The following is a 22,500-nucleotide window of genomic DNA, read 5'->3' as shown; positions in this document are numbered from 1 at the left end:
ATAAATAATGAAACAATCATGACGAATACAACTCCGGTGATAATTACAGTCACATGATACACTGTAACTACTAATGAAAAGCACTACGCAGAATAACAATAACAAAAAAATAAAACCCCACGACAGTCATGGCGCAGAACGAATGCGAGGGAATGACTGGCAGGCGCGTCTACAGCAAGCTAAATAGGCCGCACAGCTCAGAGAGATGGGCAGCGCTGGGCGGGCAGGTCATAAAAAAAACTCAATTAAGATGCTACCGTCAGCGGAGGAGAAGCGGGAGCAGCATGTGCGCTGCATATGGCAAGACGGAGGCAGCGGTGAGTGCAGCAGCGGTGGCGCGACTCTGTGATGAGACGAGAATGAATGAGAATGATACAGTAGAGTCAGGATGAAACGTGTGGTTAGTGGATTGTGAGAGAGAGAGAGAGAGAGAGAGAGAGAGAGAGAGAGAGAGAGAGAGAGGAGAGAGAGAGAGAGAGAGAGAGAGAGAGAGAGAGAGAGAGAGAGAGAGAGAGAGAGAGAGAGAGAGAGAGAGAGAGAGAGAGAGAGAGAGAGAGAGAGAATGTAAGACCCTGTCCTATATGTTGATGCGAGACAAAACTGGACGGAAAAAAAATAATAACAAAACGAAGATGAGCAAGATGCATACAAAGAATAAGAAAAAAAACACATACAAGAAGAATTAGAAAACGAAAGATCTAATTAAAACAACGAGGATGGAAAAGAAGTACTGAAGAGTAAAGAACACTCAACTCCCCTCACCTTCTTCCCTCATTTCTCCGCTCCCTCTTTCCCTCACCATTCCTCTCTCCCTTTTCCCGTAACTATCTATTTTCACACCTCCCCTCACCATGCCTTCATTCATTCCGTCTCACACTTCCCTCTTTTATATCCTCACTCTTTCCTTCACCATCTCCTTTCACTCCTCCCCTCATTTCCTCTCTCACTCCTCCCCTCACTTCCTCTCTCATTCCTCCCCTCACTATCCCTTTCTCATCTTTCCTCTATCTCAGACATTCCCTTTCCCACCCATCTACTTCATCACCATCACACTCACCCATCACAACCACCACCACCACCACAACCATCACCACCACCACCACCAGGCTGCCTATTCACCTGCCTCAGCCGCACTAAGTGGGTGTGCCTCCAGTTAATTACAGTTCTCTCATCGCTACCTGCTTATCTCTCCCTTGTCAGGATCGCACCTCACCTTGCAACAGAAAACGGGGTATTGGGGTTAAAGGGAAGGTTAAGAGGGGTCGCTTGTTATGCCTCGTGTTAATTTACTTAAACTCATTGATGTGTTAAAGTCAGCTATAAACATTTTCTTACTTGTGGAAGTTTGTTAAGGGCACAAAAAAAGGGGAAAAAGAGGAATTATCAGCAAGTTTCACTCCCACAACTACAAAACAATAAAAAGGTTTCTGTTTCGCTCTCAAAAATCAAATAGCAAAAAGGTTTCTAAATCTCAGGTGAATTAAGCTTTGGAGATGTTTTGATACTGAGTCTCGTAAAACAGTTCAAGTCACAGGGAAGAGGAAAAAAAAGGGAAAACAAACAAACAGAAACAGATACACAGAGTTCCTGAGTTTACCAGTGCAAGCGATGAATGAGAAGAAATGACATGAAGATTGATACTCATCTCTTAACACAGTTCATGTCATAGGAAGAAAAAAAAATGAAATATGCATAGAGGTCCTGAATTTACCAGTGCAAGAGATGAAAGAATTAACAAAGTAGTAAACTCACGCCCATATATCCAAGTGTATCGTATCTCAAGTGACCTTACTTCAATACCACATGTTCCTATCCGCCAGTCTCCCCGCATCCACAAAAAACAACAGCTCCACTACATGTCCTAATGCCCACTTAGATTAGCCCTGTCCAGGTGTCCGCGCTAACCATGTACTCTCCCGCGTCCACGTCCAATGTCCAGGTAAACTCGCCTCACCTGTCGGCCGGTAAGTGCTCGGTTAATTAAGTCGCGCCCGTCTAGGCCTCACCTGTCCTGCGCGTGGACACTCCGTCAGGTTCTCATGTGAGCGGTTTACTAATTGCACGGATGCATTTTCAGCTGACGCGATCTTATGCTGATTTGTATGCTAATTTTCGCGTCCTGCTCCATTCCCTTCACACTGCAATCTGTGTAGCTCAACTCTCTCTCTCTCTCTCTCTCTCTCTCTCTCTCTCTCTCTCTCTCTCTCTCTCTCTCTCTCTCTCTCTCTCTCTCTCTCTCTCTCTCTCTCTCTCTCTCTCTCTCTCTCTCTCTCTCTCTCTCTCTCTCTCTTGCGAGGTCGATCTTGGCTCACAGCAATTTCTCGATGTAAGAGGTAGCGCCTTTTTATTTATCTATTTATTTATTTATTTATTTATTTATTTATTTATTTTTATTTTTATTTTTTTCTTTTGCGTTAAACGACACCATTTGAGCTTAGGCTCTTCTAAAATCTCTCTCTCTCTCTCTCTCTCTCTCTCTCTCTCTCTCTCTCTCTCTCTCTCTCTCTCTCTCTCTCTCTCTCTCTCTCTCTCTCTCTCTCTCTCTCTCTCTCAGGTAAGGAAAAATATAATAAGCAACACAAAATAACAGACAATATTTTACCTGGGCGCTGAGACAACCGCAAATTGGACTCACCTGTAAACAAGAGGAAGAGGAGAAAAAATTAGTGAACCTCGAAGATCCGTGATGAAAATTATTACATTAAGAGAACGGGTTATTATAATTATTAGTATTGGTATTTTTTGGCACTTCTTTTATGTGTGTGTGTGTGTGTGTGTGTGTGTGTGTGTGTGTGTGTGTGTGTGTGTGTGTGTGTGTGTGTGTGTGTGTGTGTGTGTGTGTGTGTGTGTGTGTGTGTGTGTGTGTGTGTGTGTGTGTGTGTGTGTGTGTGTGTGTGTGTGTGTGTGTGTGTGTGTGTGTGTGTGTGTGTGTGTGTGTGTGTGTGTGTGTGTGTGTGAGAGGTCATTACACTGTGAAGGTGATGAAGGAAAAATTGTGGTGGGCGGATAAGACGAGATAGGAGAGAAGGAAGGGAGAGAGGAGGGACGGGAGAAAAGAAGAGAAAGAAGGGAGAGAAGATGAGGGAGGAACCGAAAGGGAGGACAGGAGACGCCTATGATAAATGATGAAAGGAAGCAAAGTACACAAAGAGAAATGGATACCTGAACTCTCTCTCTCTCTCTCTCTCTCTCTCTCTCTCTCTCTCTCTCTCTCTCTCTCTCTCTCTCTCTCTCTCTCTCTCTCTCTCTCTCTCTCTCTCTCATCTTAAGATTTATGGTTTGTGTTTTTATCCTTTTGGCTGCCGCTTCTGTTGAAAAGGGAGGGAGGGAGGGAGGGAGGGAGGGAGGGAGGGAGGGAGGGAGATGGAGATGGAGATGGAGAGGGAGAGAAGGAGGGAGGAAGGAGAAGGGAAGGAGATAAGAAACCACAAGTAACGAAAAGGAAGGAGAGAAGAGAGGAAAACCAGATGATGAAGGCAATGATGAAAATAAAAGAAATAAGAAAAAGATGAGAATATAAAGACAAGGATGGTGATGTCAGCTCATAAAATTTAGTGATAAAATTGATTTGCTCGTAAATAGTTCTGATATTAGCAAGAAAATGCATAAATGATAGTAGTAGTAGTAGTAGTAGTAATAGTAGTAGTAGTAGTAGTAGTAGTAGTAGTAGTAGTAGTAGTAGTAGTAGTAGTAGTAGTAGTAGTAGTAATAGTAGTACGTGTATGGACATCATCATCATCAACAACAACAACAACAACAACAACAACAACAACAACAACAACAACAACAACAACAACAACAACCTCAACAGCAGCAACAGCAACAACAACAACAACAACAACAACAACAACAACAACAACAACAACAACAATACAACAAGAATAACGTTATGAATACAATTACGAAAGCATTAGCCTAGCAGCGACGGAGAAAGAGGAGCAAGAAGGGAGAGAGTCAGGGAGAGAGGCTGGAAGGAAAGCAGACGGCAGGGAGGCACGGAGCGATGGTATGTTAGCCCAAGTTTATTAATATTGCCAACACGACCCTTCTCCCTCACTCCCCCTCCTCCTCCCCCTCTCATTCCCTCAGCCATCTTCCTCAAGAAAATCGACTTTTTTTCCAGTGATCGCGCGGTGCCCCGTCGGCCCGCCCCGCTGTGCCTGATGGGCTGTTTGGCGGCGAAATAATTGTGCGCGGGTCAAGTCACTCTCACGGGCCGCCGCACCCGCCGCCCCGCCCTTCCTGACGCTCATATACTGGCCGCCGACACACACACTTCGGGAACCAATCTCCACACCTTCGTAGCTCCGACGACCGGCCAGGCTGTGATTCTTACCTAGTCTATCGCGGCGCCCGTCTCCAGCCAAGCGTCATGCGGGGCTCACTGGGGGCGTTCACTTGCCCTCACCGCTGAAAGACTCCAAGCGACAAAGTGAAAAATCACCAATCAAAGCGTTTCCTCAAGTACGAACACTCCTCTTCGCGAGGCAGCTATTTTTGCACCCAAAGGGGGCACGGCACGCTCGTCGGGCTGCCTCTTCAAAAGGGCCACGTGACGCTACGATGAGTCGCAGTGGCTACGCCCTTGGCTGCATGGTGGTCTTTCTTGCTGGTCTCATATGATTAATTAAATCAGAGTGGAACATGTTCCCCAAGGGCCTACTGGACGCCCACAGGGAGTGAGAGAGGCACACCAAACTGGCCGCAGCAGCGCCTCCCTATCAGGAGTCTTGCTATTCCATACCACTGACAACTCCACTAATTACACCTGCAGATAAAACGGTCACCGCTTAATTAGCCAATGGCCCGCAGCGAGGCGGTGTGCGGCGGGAGGCAAGACGCGGTGATATGACCCTTCCCGAGCTGGAAATGCTCTTCATGGCAGCAGGTTAACGCATGACCTGTTGGGACAGGTCAAGGCCAACAGCTGAGCCACACCAATGACCGGCTAAGGTTAGAGTATGGAAACCCACGCAACCCAGGAAGCCGGGGGCCACCACGACCACGCCGTGTGGGCAAAACGTGCGATGCCTCTTGGGTGGCTCATTCCGACAGCAGCAACACAGCATCCGTCTGCTCCTCTCCTTCAAGACTGCGCAGGTCTTGGGCAGCCTTCCCAGACACGGCAGGCAGCACGCTACAGGCAGAGGTCGGCGTCTCCAACAGTAACCGTGCAAATGAGCCTTCTTTCTTGAGGCGCGGCCCGTCCACCTGACTACACAGAGTGGCTCACACGTCAGGGAAAGGATCCTCAGCGTCCACACGCTGAAATGAAGTCACTCAGTAGGCCTCATAAACAGACGTTGAGGTGTGTAGGTGGTTCATTAAACACCATATCGAGGAGGCTGGCAAAATGAGAAAGTCTCGGGGCAGCTTCATCACGTCCAGGTAAACGTGGCCACACTCAAGTAATGGGCGGCTGCGATCTGTGAAGGATGACTGCTCTGGACAACCTGGCCGGGGTGTCTGTCACAGCCTCGCCCTGCGGTGACTTGTGGCCGTGCGAGTGGAGGCCTGCACACCCTGACGCTCTCTCCACCTGGTGATGAGGGTCCGCAGGTGTGCTGATGGACCGCGAGACGACGAGCTGCAAGACGCGCTGCCTGTGGACAAATACGGCAATTTATCTGAGAGAAAAATTCAGTCCGCCTTTTTCTGCGCAATTAGGGGAGGAGTGTTATGTAACGCCACGATGCTCCCGACGTGTGGCCATCTGTGGGACTTGTCATGGCACCATTTCTTTTTCTTCACCCTCTGCAGAGATCAACAATACTGGACTCAAATACTCAGTTCCTACGTTGACAAATATCAATTCTACGACTGTTGTTTAGTACACCTTTCCTTCATTACTAATCACACTGAGAAATCTTTACGTGTCCTACAGCCATCTCCAATCTTTAAAGTGAGTAGAAATTGTATTTTTTTTTCTTTCTTTTTCATCACCCTGCTTTCTTGTAAATGCTTATAAAGATTTCACGCATTACTTCTGGTGGTGTTAACTATTTTATATCGCAGTGAAAGAGTTAAGCTTGCAATGCTGCTACTACAACAATGCCTCTCATCAACGGCGCCGCCACAAGCAATCATAAAGATTTTCATCGATACACTTCACTCAAGACGCCTCGTGACAAACAGGCCCGCGGGGTTGAAAGAGACTTGGCGCAGCGAAGAGGCAACGCAAAGATATACAAGGCTAAGGGTGTGTGTGGAGGGGGTGAGGAGGGAAGGTAAGGGGTTTGTGCATTGAAGCCCACGTGTACCAGTCGAAGGCATCAAACTTATTAAACATACGTGAAAACTAAAAGAAAAAGAAAACTGCAGAAAAAACACGTCATATTAAGAAAATAAGAGAACATGAAAACTCAGGTAATATATATGTAAAACTGCAAAGAAAACAAGAAAGTGCGTTGTAAACAAAATAGAGAGAGGAGAGAGAGGAGGAAAATGAGACAAGACAAATAGGTAGGTAATGGAGGAAGGAGGCGAGGCACGGGGAGGGGAAGGGAGGCGGAGGTGCAGACTGTGAGTGGAATGAGGTTGCTACTCTCTCGCCGGGTCCATAAGTACTGGTCTTGTGAGAAGTTATTGTTCGAAGCTGTGCATGGCCGGACTCTCCCCGCCGCAGACAGCAGGCCACCCACACCGCTGCCCACACCGCAGTTCGTGAATGTTTAGGTAAATATATCTCACAGACAGACAGACGCAGACAGATAGAAAGACACAAGGTACCTAAATATACCATACAGACATCCACCCCATATATTCACATACATAGATAGATGGATAGTTTGGTAATTAGATACAGATGGACAGACAGATGGACAGAAAGGTGTAGAAAAATAAGTAAACTAGACAGGTATTTAACTGAACATCCCTTCCCATAAATTGGTGAAACAATAAAACTTTTAAACGGAAAGCAAAATTCAAAACAATAAAAATAATATCAAAACAAGAACAACAACAATAACACCACCACCACCACCACCACCACCACCACCAACAACAACAACAACAACAACAACATCAACATCAATAACAACAATAACAACAACAATATCAACATCAACAACAACAACAACAACAACAACAACAACAACAACAATAACAACAACAATAACAACATCAACAACAACAACAACAAAAACAGGAACAGGAACATGAAACGCCAGGAACAGCAGGACACTTTAGTCGCCCAGGGGCTCAGCAGTTCATCAGCACAGCAATTACGGCGTACAGAATGTAATCAAGTAGTCGGAGCCCCGGCCTCCAGACACCCACGGTGCCACCTGTCTCGCCCCACCTGGATATCTTGCCCCCACCTGACCGCTTCCCTTTCCCCCTCATCCTACCTCCTACCTCATCTACTCTATCAGCCTCATTTTTTTTTTTTTTTACTTACATAGAATTATATCAGGAATGTTTACACAGTTTGTATATCTACATTACATATTATATAAAGCATAATTACACTAAAGAAGTAATTACTAATCCCTCCTATATGTAAGATTATCTCTGTTTACTTTCCACCCCGCCTCTCTCTCTCTCTCTCTCTCTCTCTCTCTCTCTCTCTCTCTCTCTCTCTCTCTCTCTCTCTCTCTCTCTCTCTCTCTCTCTCTCAAGCAGCTTACTTAACTTCATAAATATCGTACCGCAATATCTGTTTCCACAGAGTCATCGTACCTCATGACTCTCTCTCTCTCTCTCTCTCTCTCTCTCTCTCTCTCTCTCTCTCTCTCTCTCTCTCTCTCTCTCTCTCTCTCTCTCTCTCTCTCTCTCTCTCTCTCTCTCTCTCTCTAAGCACCATAAACAACACAAAGTATTTTAATAAGTAGAATTCGCGACAGAAAATATTATTACCAACATGAATAATGAGAGAGAGAGAGAGAGAGAGAGAGAGAGAGAGAGAGAGAGAGAGAGAGAGAGAGAGAGAGAGAGAGAGAGGTTTCCTGTCATTGAAAGACTCCTTAGATTTGCATGTTATACGAGGCAGTTGAAGCCAATTAGTAGGTGCTCTCTCTCTCTCTCTCTCTCTCTCTCTCTCTCTCTCTCTCTCTCTCTCTCTCTCTCTCTCTCTCTCTCTCTCTCTCTCTCTCTCTCTCTCTCTCTCTCATTACCAGCAGTACCTATATTTAGTTTAGTACTACACTCTATCATTCTCCTTCTCTTCCAGTATATTCATTCTATTTCTTCACTTCCCCCACTTCTCCCCCTCCTCCCCTCCTTCCCCTGTTCCCTCTCAGCCACGTACAACTATGCATTATCATTCTCCTTCTTCTTCTTCTTCCTCTTCCTCCTCCTCCTCCCCCGCGGCTGGTTTGTACTCATAAGTATGCTTGTCATCCTCCTTAACTCGCTGCATGGGATGAGATAAGAGAGAAAGAAAAATAAAACACTGGTCTCGGATGAAGCAGAGGAGAAAAAATAAGGTTACATGTTCTGATTCCTCACTTGCTGTTTCTTTCTCTTTTTATTTTTTTTATTTTTGCTTTTTTTAGTGAAGATGAAAGTGTGTGTGTGTGTGTGTGTGTGTGTGTGTGTGTGTGTGTGTGTGTGTGTGTGTGTGTGTGTGTGTGTGTGTGTGTGTGTGTGTGTGTGTGTGTGTGTTCAGAATGGTGCTAATTTAACGAGGCATCAATGTTATCAGAGCCGTCACTGTTGATATGTAGACTTTCGTTTATTTTAACCAATTTGTTCTTCTATACCAAACTTCATATTTCTATTAGGCCTTACCATTGTCGAGGATGAAAATACACAACAGCTTGTCATCATACACACGAGGCGATGTTAAGCGTCGTGGTATGTTTTCTTCACATCTTATGGCTCATACTTTTAATCCTCATTGGAGTTTAATTGGAAGTTAAATACACAGGATCACAAAATACTATATCCTTTAAGACGTGCACTAGTAATTTAAAACCCAAACCAAAACACAATTTAATAGTGTATAAAAATTATATCACTAAAGATACACCGAATCTCTCTCTCTCTCTCTCTCTCTCTCTCTCTCTCTCTCTCTCTCTCTCTCTCTCTCTCTCTCTCTCTCTCTCTCTCTCTCTCTCTCTCTCTTTCACTGCTTATCTCAGCACTTAATGTTTCCTTTCCTCCCTCCAAGCCCACACCCCCCCCCAACTTTCCGCCTGGCTGGCGCACACTGGTGGCGAGAGGCTGTGTTGGGGAAAACCTGGAGCAGTTCCCGTGCCGCCCTGGGCCACCACACCCATGCATGATACGCCCCGACACCCCCACCACCACCACAGCGAGACAGGCTGCCCTCCATGACTCTTATACCATGTTATAATCAACACACATTCGCCAAACACACAGCATTATTGGGACCAAATCACCGCAACACTAACTCGGGCACAGAACACGAACACACAATATTACAGGAGACCGAATCAGCACAACACAGAACACAGAACACGAACACATCACAACACTAAAGCAATGTAAGTTTTAAGCGTTTGAGATACCTAGATAAGCCTTTCAAAACCGGACTAACATTGCACTAGATACACCCACCCACCCACCCACCCACACGCACACACACACACACACACACACACACACACACACACACACACACACACACACACACACACACACACACACACACACACACATCCACAAAGCACATAAATGCTATCAGTTACATTCTAAATTTATGACGCAAAGACCTTTGGGGGAGCAAAGATCAAAAGGGTACCGTTCACACAGACACAAACAAACAAACACCTGTGATGATACATGTCTCTATACCATCACTCCACAGTTTCCTCGTCTATGAGAATACACGGTCACGGCGACACCCCTCCTCTTCCTCCTCCTCCTCCTCCTCCTCCTCCTCCTCCTCCTCCTCCTCCTCCTCCTGCTTCCCCCTTCCCCCTTCAATTACTCCTACTCTTAATCCTTCTCATAACCCTTCATTATTCTTCTTACAGTAAACACCATAATACACAGCCTCTTCTTCATTTAAGTAGACTTCCAGAAGACTTCCAAGACTCCAAGACATGTATTAAGTATTCTTATTTATTCATTTATTTGTTTACGTATTTATATTTTATTTTTAATCATTTATTTTATTTATTTATTTATTTATTTAGAAGAGGAGGAGAGACTGGTGAAGTTTCAAAGTATAAAGTTATTTTTCTTTACTTAAAACTACACGAGAATTTTCTTGAGGAGGCATTCGTGCATTAAGCACACACACACACACACACACACACACACACACACACACACACACACACACACACACACACACACTCCCCACCTCTCCGTCTGTCCACCTCACCTGGGGCATGGAAAACCTAAATATAGAGTAACGGACTCAACAGGTTTGCCACACACCTGCCACACCTCCACACACACAAACACACATACACACACACACACACACACACACACACACACACACACACACACACACACACACACACACACTTTCCTATCCCTGGCCTATTATTTTACCTGGGTAACGGCCCGACACTTCAAATCCTTCAAAACATCACCTTATTCTTTGGTCTCCCTCCTCTTGCTCTTCCTAAAGTGGCTCACTCAAGGACAGAATCTCAGGCGGTTAATCTTAAATGCTAACCTAACCTAACCTAACGGCCCGACCCTTCAGATCCTTGAAAACATTATCTTACTCTTTGATTTCCCTCCTGTTCTTCTTCCTTATATGGCTTCTTCAGGGACAAGATCTCAAAAGTTAGTCTCAAATGGTAACCTAACATAACCTAACCTAACGGCCCTACCCTTCAGATCCTTCTTACTCTTTCCCCTTCCTTCTCTTGGTCCTCTTCCTTAACAGGCTTCCTCAGGGACAGAATCTCAGAAGGTTCAGTTCTCAAGGGCTAAACTTGGAAATGTTGTCTCGGTCTCGTCTCTGTTAATGTCTCCGTAAATCATGAGTTTCCTTTTGTCATCCTTTTAATAGCAAGGCATAAAACTCCGGGCTTCTAATTGTCTGGCACGATGTAATTGCCTTAATACAATCGGCGGGCTTCATGCTTCACCAGGGCGCACCTAGGGAGGGTCTTGTCATGGTAATTAAGCCAAGGGGAAGGTCCTCCTCCTGTCTGGCTCTGAAATGGGAACCTCTCGTACACGCACACAACGAGTTTGGATTATTCTTGTGTGCGCTCTCTCTCACACACACACACACACACACACACACACACACACACACACACACACACACACACACACACACACACACACACACACACACAAGCCTGCGCGCTCCCGTTCTTTTCTTCTATGCATAATGTATCTTTCCCTTTATTTTTCTCCCTCCTTCTCCTTCTCTAATCCTCTTCTCTTTCTCTATATTTCTGATAATAAAATAAAAATAAAGGAAAGAAAGGAAACGAAAGAAAGAAGAAAAGAAAGGACGAAAGAAGAAAAAAAGTATGACTAACAAAGCACTGTCAAACAAAAAACAAGACAAAAGAGCAACAAGATTTAAACCTTCAGTAAAGTGTTTTTTCCCTCAGATTTATTTATCCGCTCGAGATCATACATCTCGTTTTTGTACAGAGGTGGTGTATAATTTGATCACCTCTATCAAAAAGATCTGATGCAGCTGAGACTATCATTGCTGACTCGCCAAGCACACACACATCAATGCCATCTTCACACCTAACCACCACCACCACCACCACCACCACACCAAAGCATGTTATCACTTTTATTACTATTGTCATGTTTCAATAGCAATCAGAGTATTGTAAAGATAATTGTTCGCATTTACACAGAGAGAGAGAGAGAGAGAGAGAGAGAGAGAGAGAGAGAGAGAGAGAGAGAGAGAGAGAGAGAGAGAGAGAGAGAGAGAGAGAGAGAGAGAGAGAGAGAGAGAGAGAGAGAGAGAGAGAGAGAGAGAGAGAGAGAGAGAGAGTTTATAGGTTGCAAAACTATCCAAGAGACTGTTTAAAGTAATTACTGAGAGAAAATAAAAGTTAACAGCAAAGAAAGACTCAACACTAGGGTGACACTGACCACCACCAACACCACCACCACCACCACCACCACCACCGCCACCACCACCAGAGGACACAAGAATCCCTGTACCTGCGTCTCCCTGTTGCATACACTTCAAACGAAAGACCGAAGAGGACGTAAGCTGATACAAGAGGTGCCAGGCTAAGTGTCTTTATTATTTATTCTTTGTGTGTCTTTCTTGTGCCTCTGTCGTCTTATTATTGCGTCATGCTGCTTATCTTATTTGAACCACGGGGCTTTTGTCTTATTTTTACGATTTATTTCAAGTGGTTTAATGCAGGAGTGGTTTTCTAAGGGGGTATCTTTATTTTTTTCTAGAGAAGACGAGAAAATGAAAGGAAATGAAAGGAAAGGAAAGAATGAAATAAGGAAAAAATAAAATAAAGAGAAAAGTGAAATAAAAGAGAGGAAGGAAAGAATAACAATGAATGGTGACAAGAAAACCAAAAAAAGGAAAAAAAAGAATAAAGAAAGAATAGAAAAAAAAAGAAAAGAAGGAATGAAAACAAAAAAGGATTGGGAGAGGAAAGTAGTAGCGGCCAGGATAGTAAGTGGTAGCCTAAGAATTTTGGGGTGGAATGAACAAATGATGCTCCAAGATTAATGATAAAATGACCTTGGCGTGTGTGTGTGTGTGTGTGTGTGTGTGTGTGTGTGTGTGTGTGTGTGTGTGTGTGTGTGTGTGTGTGTGTGTGTGTGTGTGTGTGTGTGTGTGTGTGTGTGCATCCTTCCTATCACGCCCACCCCCGTCAGGTGCACGACGTCCCCACAAATCCCCCCTCCCCCCGTATACAGATGAATCCTTAGGCACAGTTCAGAGTGACTAATAAATATAACTATTACCTCTCTCTCTCTCTCTCTCTCTCTCTCTCTCTCTCTCTCTCTCTCTCTCTCTCTCTCTCTCTCTCTCTCTCTCTCTCTAAGTCTTATCCTCTCCCACCGTCCCAATTTTCTATTTCTTCCCTCCTATCGCCATCCTACCTCCTTTTTTGCCCTCCATCCCTTCTCCCCTACAACCTCGTCCTCTTCCTTTTTTCCACTCTGCATATCATCCCCTCTTCCTCTCGCATTCTCATCTCTCTTCTTTCTCCTTTAGTCGCTCATTCCCTCTCCTTTCTCGTTTTTTTTTTTCATCCCCTCTCATCTTTCTCCTTTCCCTCGTTATTTCCTCTCCCTTTTTCGTCTGGTCATTCCCCTTCTTGTTTCTCCTTGTGTTCATGATTCCGTCTCCCTTCTCGCCTTTTCATTCTCCCCCTCCTCTTTCTTTTTTTTTTCTTTTCTTCCCTCATTTTCTCTCCCCAACAATCTCCTACTCCTCCTCCTCCTGTGTTTTTTTCTCCCCTCTCTTCTCCCTCCCTCCTCCCCTTTGACTTTCACAATAAGCATCCCAAACTGAAAATGTCAGTGAGCGGCGCGGCCCAAGAAGCTTATCACAAGAATAGTATGTATTAAAATTAATCATGAATGCGGAATTGAGGCGCCCTGACCGACACATGAAGACACCAGCCCCGCCCCGTTCCACCCCGCCCCGCCCAGCCTTGCATCACAACACAGGATAAATATTAATGGAAAAATAGAAATGAAGGAATAGGAAAAGGAGGAGAAGAAAGACGTAGTAGTGGTGGTGGTGGTGGTGGTGGTGGTGGTGGTGGTGGTGGTGGTGGTGGTGGTGGTGGTGGTGGCAGCGGCGGCGGCGGCATCATCATCTGATCTTTCTTTACGAGGTGTGTTATCAAGCACAAGAAACAAGAAACTCAAGACGTGTTCTGGTGTTGTGGTGTTGTCATGAGCTCTCTGCGGCCTTCACATAACCACGTCCTGCTGTGATGAGGCTTTGTTTTGTGCGGGGGTGTTTCCTCTCCTCTGTACCACCACCACCCCCACCACCACCACCACCACCACCACCACCACCACCACCACCACCAACATCACCACTACCACTCCCTTACCAAAAACCACATCCCTTCATCCCTTACCATCTACATCCTCACCCCGCCGCCTCACCACAGTCTCATCCCCGCCACTTCCTCACCTTTCCCGGCACGCTCATTTCCCCCAGCTACACAGTTCATCACCACGTGTGTGCACTGCATTTACTACCCCAACTGTTTGCTTGCCGCGTGTCTCCGTCCCTCCTCACACACGTCGCCAAATCGCCCCTCACTGATCCCGCAGAAAATCCAAATAAGAGTGTAAACTGGTACTCATACATCTCCGCCACTCTCACTCTCCTCTCTGACACAAACGTGCACACACACACACACACACACACACACACACACACACACACACACACACACACACACACACACACACACACACACACACACAGAGTCTACATTAAGCTTTTGTCCCCATGTTTAGTGAAGGCGTTACATGTTATCGTTTCATTACAGCAACAGTGGCAGTACAGTACTCTTTCAGTCTTCCGCTGCTCTGTGTGATCATCTGCAAGTTTCCAGGTAGTTCCTTTCCGTAATAGTTGTGAGTCTTCCATTGCGTTTACAAGGCTGAGCGTGTTGACGGAAAATAATTGCGTCACATCACAAGGGCAATAAAATGTCCCATCACCTCCCATTCACCCCTACTCCGCCCCTTCTCCAGGTAATGCCTCCCGCCACCCATAGATGAGGCGGCCCATTCTTAGGGTTGCGGGCAATGGCTCTTCATTGCCTTTTATTGCCTCCTCCTGCAGACTTTGGTGTTCGCATCCCAGGTGGTCTTGCCGCCGACTTGCTGGATCGCTGACTCTGCTAATCTGCCGCTTCTCCGTGCCCACAAAATGTAGGTGTTCAGGAGCTGCCGCCTCTGGAGACAACAGGTCTTCCCGGCGTCACTTGTCTCGCCACGCGGGGTTGGATGGTGGAAGGGAGAACACCAAAGAACATTCCCACAAACAGTCCTCGCTCGGTCATTGGCTCCGTGCTGATTCCATGGAAAAACCTCAGTGATAATGAATGCAACAAAGAACTACATTTCCTCAGTGGATCGCCCCAAGAGAGCACCTGTTGAGGCGGCGGTGGTGTGCCGCTGCTAACTGCTGCACACACAGGTGGTGGGGACCGTGTCTGGCAGGGCCGCGGGCCGCCTCCTTCCCGGGTGTGCTGTCCATAAACATGAGGCTGTGTGGTCGTGCTGGCAAAGTGTTGATGCTCACGACGCGCCGCCCACCAATGCTTGCCGCCCCTGGGTCGTGCTGCCTGGTCTGCTACCTGTCCCACGCCCACGTCACTTGCCCGCTACTGAGCTGCCGCGACACCTCCATTTTGCTCTTCAAATAAAATAAAAAAAAAAAAAAAAAATATATATATATATATATATATATATATATATATATATATATATATATATATATATATATATATATATATATATATATATAAATTGTATTAAAACCAGTAACTAACCTGCAATCATTATTCTGCCCATCTGATGTCGATCCACAATCCCACCCCCGCCACCATCACACCCTCCTACCGCGGCACACACCACCACGACAAAATTATAAGTGAAATTGCGATGAGTGATGCCATCGTGGCCTGAGGAGTGACCCGCGGCCTCAGCACACCACAAGGCGCCTCGCGGGCTGCAGCACGTTTCACTATTCCGCGCCAGACGAGGTAGCACACACGTTGAGAGCAGTACTGAAAGAGGCACGTGAGGCACGGAATATAATGAGCCGCCATGAGCCGCACGGAATCATAATCCTCGTAACAGGGAGACGGAATCCCCACGCTCACAGCTGAGAGGAGAGCGCTGCGGAAGGACGCGGGGTAGGGCAGGGCGGGGCGGGGCAGCCGTCCTCGTGACAACACACAATCGACGCTGATCTCTACAATGAATCAATTACTCGCCTGAAATTAATGCAACACGCAAAGAGGCGTGGATAAGAGAACCTTTCCCTCCCCCCACCCTCACCTAACCTGCGTGCTGGCTGCCCTCAGGTGAGCACGAAGCGAATGAAGGTCTGGCCCGTCAGGAAGTGCCTGGCCGATCCCAAAAGCATCCAGCTGCTGAATCAAGGTCGCTTTCTTCCAACCTTGCAACTAATTGGAGAACTTCAAAGCCAAATTTCCAATCATCCAAATGCACAACACTTTATACATCACCTGAAAACTCACTGATGGATAAAATCTTTTATAATAAATCAAATATGAATCTGTGCTCGCGGTTCTTCCTTGCCACAGCAGTAAAGGCAAGGTGGACGGGACGGGCGGGGCGGCCTGGCATCAATGCTCTCCACCTTGTGTTCACCCATCAGCCCATCTGCCTTCAGACACACCCACCTCTGCACTCCTTCCTCCCTGCCTCACAACATGCCGCCTCCCGCCCAGGGTGGTTGGGGCACAGAGGGAGGGAGGGAGAGAGAGGGCCCACAGTCTTGGGAGGCTGCGAGGGCGAGGAGGGGCTGGAGCAGGAAGAGAAATGTGCTGCCCGAAATATAGTTTAATGGGAAACTAATTACTCGTATTGTTGTAATCAAAGTCTGATGTCTTGTGTGGCTGCTCGAGCACGCAAGCACCTGCACGCAATCGCCTCGCGCACACACACACACACACACACACACACACACACACACACACACACACACACACACACACACACACACACTTCACCTTGCCACGTTCCTTGCTTCCAGTTACTTCATATTTGCATGTGTGCCATTATTACACTCAATCATTGAAATATATATCCTCGCATTAGCATGTAAATATTCATTGCAAAGCCTTGGCGGCAACGGCGGCAGCGGCAAGGCGTGGCAGTGGCGTCGACGGTCAGCCTTCACACGGCCGGTTCTCCTACGTCAGTAATTTCAAGCCTCCACGCCTCATCAACAGCCTAACGCAGGTTTCATGGCGCCGCCTCATGCAAGCCCCACCGCCGCCGCTACGTGCATCCCAGGCCTCTCTGTACCCTCAAAACAACTACATACTTTCTTCAGTCCTCCCACCTGTACCTCTTATGTTTCTATAGGGTAGCCTCAGTCTCGCATCAGGTCTCTACACATCCTCTATAGCTCCCCTTTGCCCAGGCTTCCTTGTGCCTTCAGAACAACGAAGCTACTACTTCCTTCAGTCTTCCAATCTGTAACTCTTATGTTCCTATGGAGGAACTTCAGTCTCGCATCAGGTCTCCTACATCGAGTCCCCACGCATCCTCTACAGCCCCCCAACCTTGCCCAGGCCTCCTTGTGCCCTCAGAACAACTACTTCCCTTTAATTTTTCCCATCTGTACCTCTTATATGTTTCTATGGAGGAACTTCAGCGCCTCGCAACAGGTCCCTACGCAGCCGCCAGAGACTCCTATCCCCCAGGCCTCCTTTTAACCTCAAAACAACTAATTCCTTCAATTCTCCCCATCTGTATTTCTGATACGTTTCTATGGGAGAACTTCAGAGCCTCACATCAGGTCCCCACGCAGCCGCCAGAACCCAGAGCCTCCCATCCCCTGCCTACTGGTGTCGCCTCGCCCCTCGTCCCCTCAGTGCGGAAGGACGATACCGTGACTCCAATCGCTCCTCAAGAGTAATTGCTTCATTTTTTATCAGAGTGCGTGGCCAACATAACCTCTCTATTGGTCACAGTGTCAGCTGCTACGCCTCTCTCGTGTGTGTGAATGTGTGTATGTGTCTGTATGTGGGATTGGTGGAGTGAACCGGTCTCTCTCTCTCTCTCTCTCTCTCTCTCTCTCTCTCTCTCTCTCTCTCTCTCTCTCTCTCTCTCTCTCTCTCTCTCTCTCTCTCTCTGATTTTGCCTCCTCTTTCCTTTGAAAGTAATAAACACCTTAAAATAGTGCAAATATTTTTGGTGTGTGACTTTGGTGTTGCTAGTGTTGCTGATATAGTTAGAAGCAACAGTACTGATACACGCCTCTGCCCTACAGTCTACTAACAGGCCTCCCAAAACTAAAACATCACTAACAACATTACTAAGAGCACGGTCAAGTTCAAGGTAAATATAAGCAACACTCCTGCCTTTTTTGCTTAAAGGCCTCGCATCAACACCACCACCACCACCACCACCACGACCGGAGCCGCCCAACATTGGTCGGCGCCTCGCTCAGCAATCTCCATAATCCCACCGCCGCAGCCAACACCCATCAGGAGACACTTTCGCTGCGGCTGAGAGAACACAACAGATGTAACACGGCAATAGCGGCGGCATTCCCTCCACGCGCACACCAGCCAGGCAACATGTGAGGCATCGTAGCTGTCCTTCTCACTACTTTACATATTCACACACACACGCGTTACAGACACGAGAGAGAGAGAGAGAGAGAGAGAGAGAGAGAGAGAGAGAGAGAGAGAGAGAGAGAGAGAGAGAGAGAGAGAGAGAGAGAGAGAGAGAGAGAGAGAGAGAGAGAGAGAGCCATCCAAGCGAAAAGACCAAAACAAAACACATTCCTGGCGTCAGTGCTCGTAACACCGCGTGCCAGGCATTACCCACTGTGTCTATGATAGCGGCGACGAACGGGCGAGCAACAGGCGGAGGTTTCAAAGGTGCCGCTAATTATGTGCACGTAGGTCATAACCATCCAATACGCAACGTGACACTAGTGACAGCCGCAAGCACCGCCACCACGCCCCCGCAGGCCCGCCACACCATCAGCGCTACAAGTTCCCCGCCACCTACACTCATAATTAGGCAGCAACTCCTGTGCCTCCGTCGTGTTTTGTGGCCGCCGCTGCACTTTTACGTCCACTAAACACGCGACGCCACGTGACGCACAGGTGTTTGTCTTTGTTACGCAGCATTTGCTTGGTGAGGAGACTTGAGCAAGCAGGGTGGGGCAAGACGAGGCACTGGACAACCTCTTATTAGCCCTACGTATTCTCAAAAGTCTTGAAGTCTTACCTCGACAACTTTTAACAGGAATTCAATAGACTTTTGGGATTTTCTGAGGCGTTATCATGATTCTAGTGATACTTTAACGAAGAATCTACACAGAAAGAAAGAAAACAATCTGACTAATCACACGTGTGGCCCTTGAAAGTAGTGGTTATGAGAGCCCACAGCGCCTCAAAATACAGGTCCGTCATATCGAGAAATCGTTACCTTTAATCTACAGTCATGGCCAGATCTAATCGAGTAGCACACCACACTCGTCGCCGTGTTCTGTGCTTAACGTTTTGCCTTCGATCTCAAGTCCCCTGTACTAAAAATATTCCAATTCCCAGTTTTGTAAGCAGACCGTCAGGAGATCAGAGGACAGGACTGAGAGAAAGCACAGAAGACAATGGAGGTACGTGCTAGACTTGTGACTTCTCCGCAAAACCTTCAACAGTGGAACCGGACACAAGTGTTACGAGTTCAAGGGACTTTCTATGAGAACCTTCCTACCATGGGGTCGGCCACACCTCCAAGTGGAAAAAGTAATAATAATAAAAAAAAACGTCAGAAAAAAGTCCCGCCCACAGCACTGAGATACAGGGAGGAGTAGCGGGGAGGTCTGCTGCGGAGTGGACCGTGGGAACCTGAGTATAGCTGAGCCTCGATATCGTCCAGCCTCGGATAAAAACCCACCACTTTGAGGCATAACTGACTCAAGACGTTAAAATTCTTACGATAGAATGCACAGCCACATTAATCCCACAGGAGCTGCCGCAAAAAAAGAAAGCCTGCAAATCTCACATTCCTGTTTCTTCGATGGCTAACATCATGATTTCTTTGCCTCTCTATCTGACCAACCAGTTCCCAGGAGAAGCTACCACGCTCCCGCCACCCCGGTACGCCGCACGCATCCTCTGGAGCATTAAATAGTACTCATTGGTAATTACGTTAATGGCGTCTCGTCTATTCCTCTAGACATTAACAAGATAAATTTGGTTGTTAAGAGTGTTATATGATAGTGAGCGCGCGCGCGCGCGCGCACACACACACACACACACACACACACACACACACACACACACACACACACACACACACACACACACACACACATACTGGCTGAATTACACGAGTGGACCGCCAGTAATGAATAGTGAAGCATCAAGGACAATAGACAGACAATGAACGAACAGTAAGCATAAGTGTGTGTGTGTGTGTGTGTGTGTGTGTGTGTGTGTGTGTGTGTGTGTGTGTGTGTGTGTGTGTGTGTGTGAACCATCCACACTCACCACCTACTCTGGGTCGTGAAATCTCAGTTCTCTTCGAAGACCAAAGCAGCCACCAAGTAACCCAACGCGAAGCACGTATTCTAATTCCACCATAAAGAGCTAACGGGCGGAAGCTGTGGGTAACGCCCCATCCCATCCTACCCTGCCCCGCCCACCCCACACCCAATGCCATCAACATGTGTAACTGAAGTAATCTCTCTGATTAATATCACACAAATGAGTGTGCGTGCAGCCATGTGCGGAGACTATCACGCGGCAGCTGTATGGTAAGGACAAGCAGGCTGCGCCATCCAGGTATCAAGGCTCGCGGCGCACCACACAGGGTGCCTGGGACGCCGTGGCACCAGCGGGGGAGCGAGACCCGCGATAAGCCACCCGGGGTTAATAATCGACCATGTTGGTGGCGGTCTGGAGCCCCTCAATCGTCAGCCATGAATATTGCAGGAAGACTAGACACATCCCGGGGAGCCGCGCCGCGGGACACCTCGCTCCTGCCGACCACACCACCGCCCACACCTTGCCGCTCAAAGGTCGCGGTGGCGGGCTGGGGAGGGACAGCCCAGGCCACGGACCGCAGCGTTCTCGTCGGGCTAACCTCACGTCCGCAGCGGCGGCTCATGCGGGACTTGCAATATGATTATTGATATACAATCCCTGGCATCACTCCAACAGCCGCCCTGACTGCCCGTCCGCGAGGCACTCACCTGGCCGTCCAGGTGCATGTGGTGATGCTGCAGAAGGCAGGCTTTGCCTCTCCCCGCGGGGCTGGTGTCGGCCGCCCCGAGGCGTCAGTTGCCTGGAGAGGTGCGAGGGTGGCGGGTGGCGGTGGGTGGCGGGCCTCGGGACTCGCTCACCCGTGACGGTTGGCGTGCCTCAAACAGGTTATCTTCACAATTTTATGTATCAGATTACAAAGAATATTTCGAAGTTCACTGACTCAAGGTTGACGCTAATGTCGACATCAACATGGCGGCGAAAAAATATTACAGCCATAAGATATCAATCTGGCGGCAGCAGCCATGTGGTGTTGGTCGGTCTAAATTACATGGCACGACTTCGGTGACAAATAAAAGTAGGCCAGTCATGACTGTTGCCATTAATAACGCTTCAGCTCCTCTCGCAGGACTGGTGGGCGAGGGGGCGCGGCCAAGGGGAAGCTGCCGTGACTCCCTCTGTGGCGCTGTCCTGACCCTACCCCTACTTAGGCCTTCCCCTGGCCCTGCTCCTGCCTGGCGGTCGCGGCCTGCAGTCACTTCCTGGATTCTTCCCACTTGACCCCCTCCACCAGCCTGGACACAAGTCATCAATACTCAGCGTTGTATTTTGCACACTAACACAACCCAAATGCAACTCAGTGAAAATCGTGATTGTAAGCAGCGACAAGAAATACAGTCATTAGAGGGAAAGCTTAACAGCGTGTGCGATGAACGAAACGAAGAGGCAGAGTTGCATTTCATCCCGCGTCCCGTCACCGTCACCCTCACCTTTCCTACACTGAAAAAGAAAGGTCCCTCACCCTCTCCAGGAACACACACTACCTTGATATCCCCCTTCCCCCTCCACACACACACACACACACACACACACACACACACACACACACACAACACACACACCTACTCTTCATCACCTTCATCTAGCACACAAAGAAGGAAGGCTCCCGTACCCGCTGAGTTCCAGGAAGCACATCACATCAGCGGCAGCAGACATAACAGCACTGAGGGACACAACATTAGCGCCACATCCCCTCATTACCCGCCTCCCCGTGCAACAAGTCCCCCTCCCTCGCTCCCTTCTTCCCTCCCCACCCCTCCTTCATCTCACCTCACCTCACCTCGCCCATAAATTAAACACTGACACTCACATTTTGCAGCTCATTCTTCGCTAGAAATGGGCCGATTCACTTATAATATCTAATGACGGTATAAATTACGGGCCGGGGAATAACTGCAATATAAATTAACGCCGGAGAATAGAAAAGACGTGTGTGTGAACGAACGCGCACGTCACCCTCGGAGGTATATACAGGTACTCTCACCTTACCTGGGGTGTTGGTGAGGGGGGAGGGGGCGGAGAAAGAAAGGGCAGGTATATTAATCTCAAAGCTGACGCCGTGTTTGCTCTTGTCATCGGAAGGTCATTTTGCTTTTCGTCTCTCTCTCTCTCTCTCTCTCTCTCTCTCTCTCTCTCTCTCTCTCTCTCTCTCTCTCTCTCTCTCTCTCTCTCTCTCTCTCTCTCTCTCTCTCTTCATATTATCTCTCTCTCATATTATCGACTGAAGGAAAGTAGTAATGAGGATTATTACTGTTATCATGTCCCTTGCATCTCTTTTTTTATCTTTCTTATCTTATTTCCTTTAATTCTTCATTCAATTATT

Source organism: Scylla paramamosain, chromosome 7, assembly GCF_035594125.1.
Source record: "Scylla paramamosain isolate STU-SP2022 chromosome 7, ASM3559412v1, whole genome shotgun sequence".
In the NCBI taxonomy this organism is placed as follows: Eukaryota; Metazoa; Arthropoda; class Malacostraca; order Decapoda; family Portunidae; genus Scylla; species Scylla paramamosain.
Note: the sequence above shows the minus strand (reverse complement) of the source record.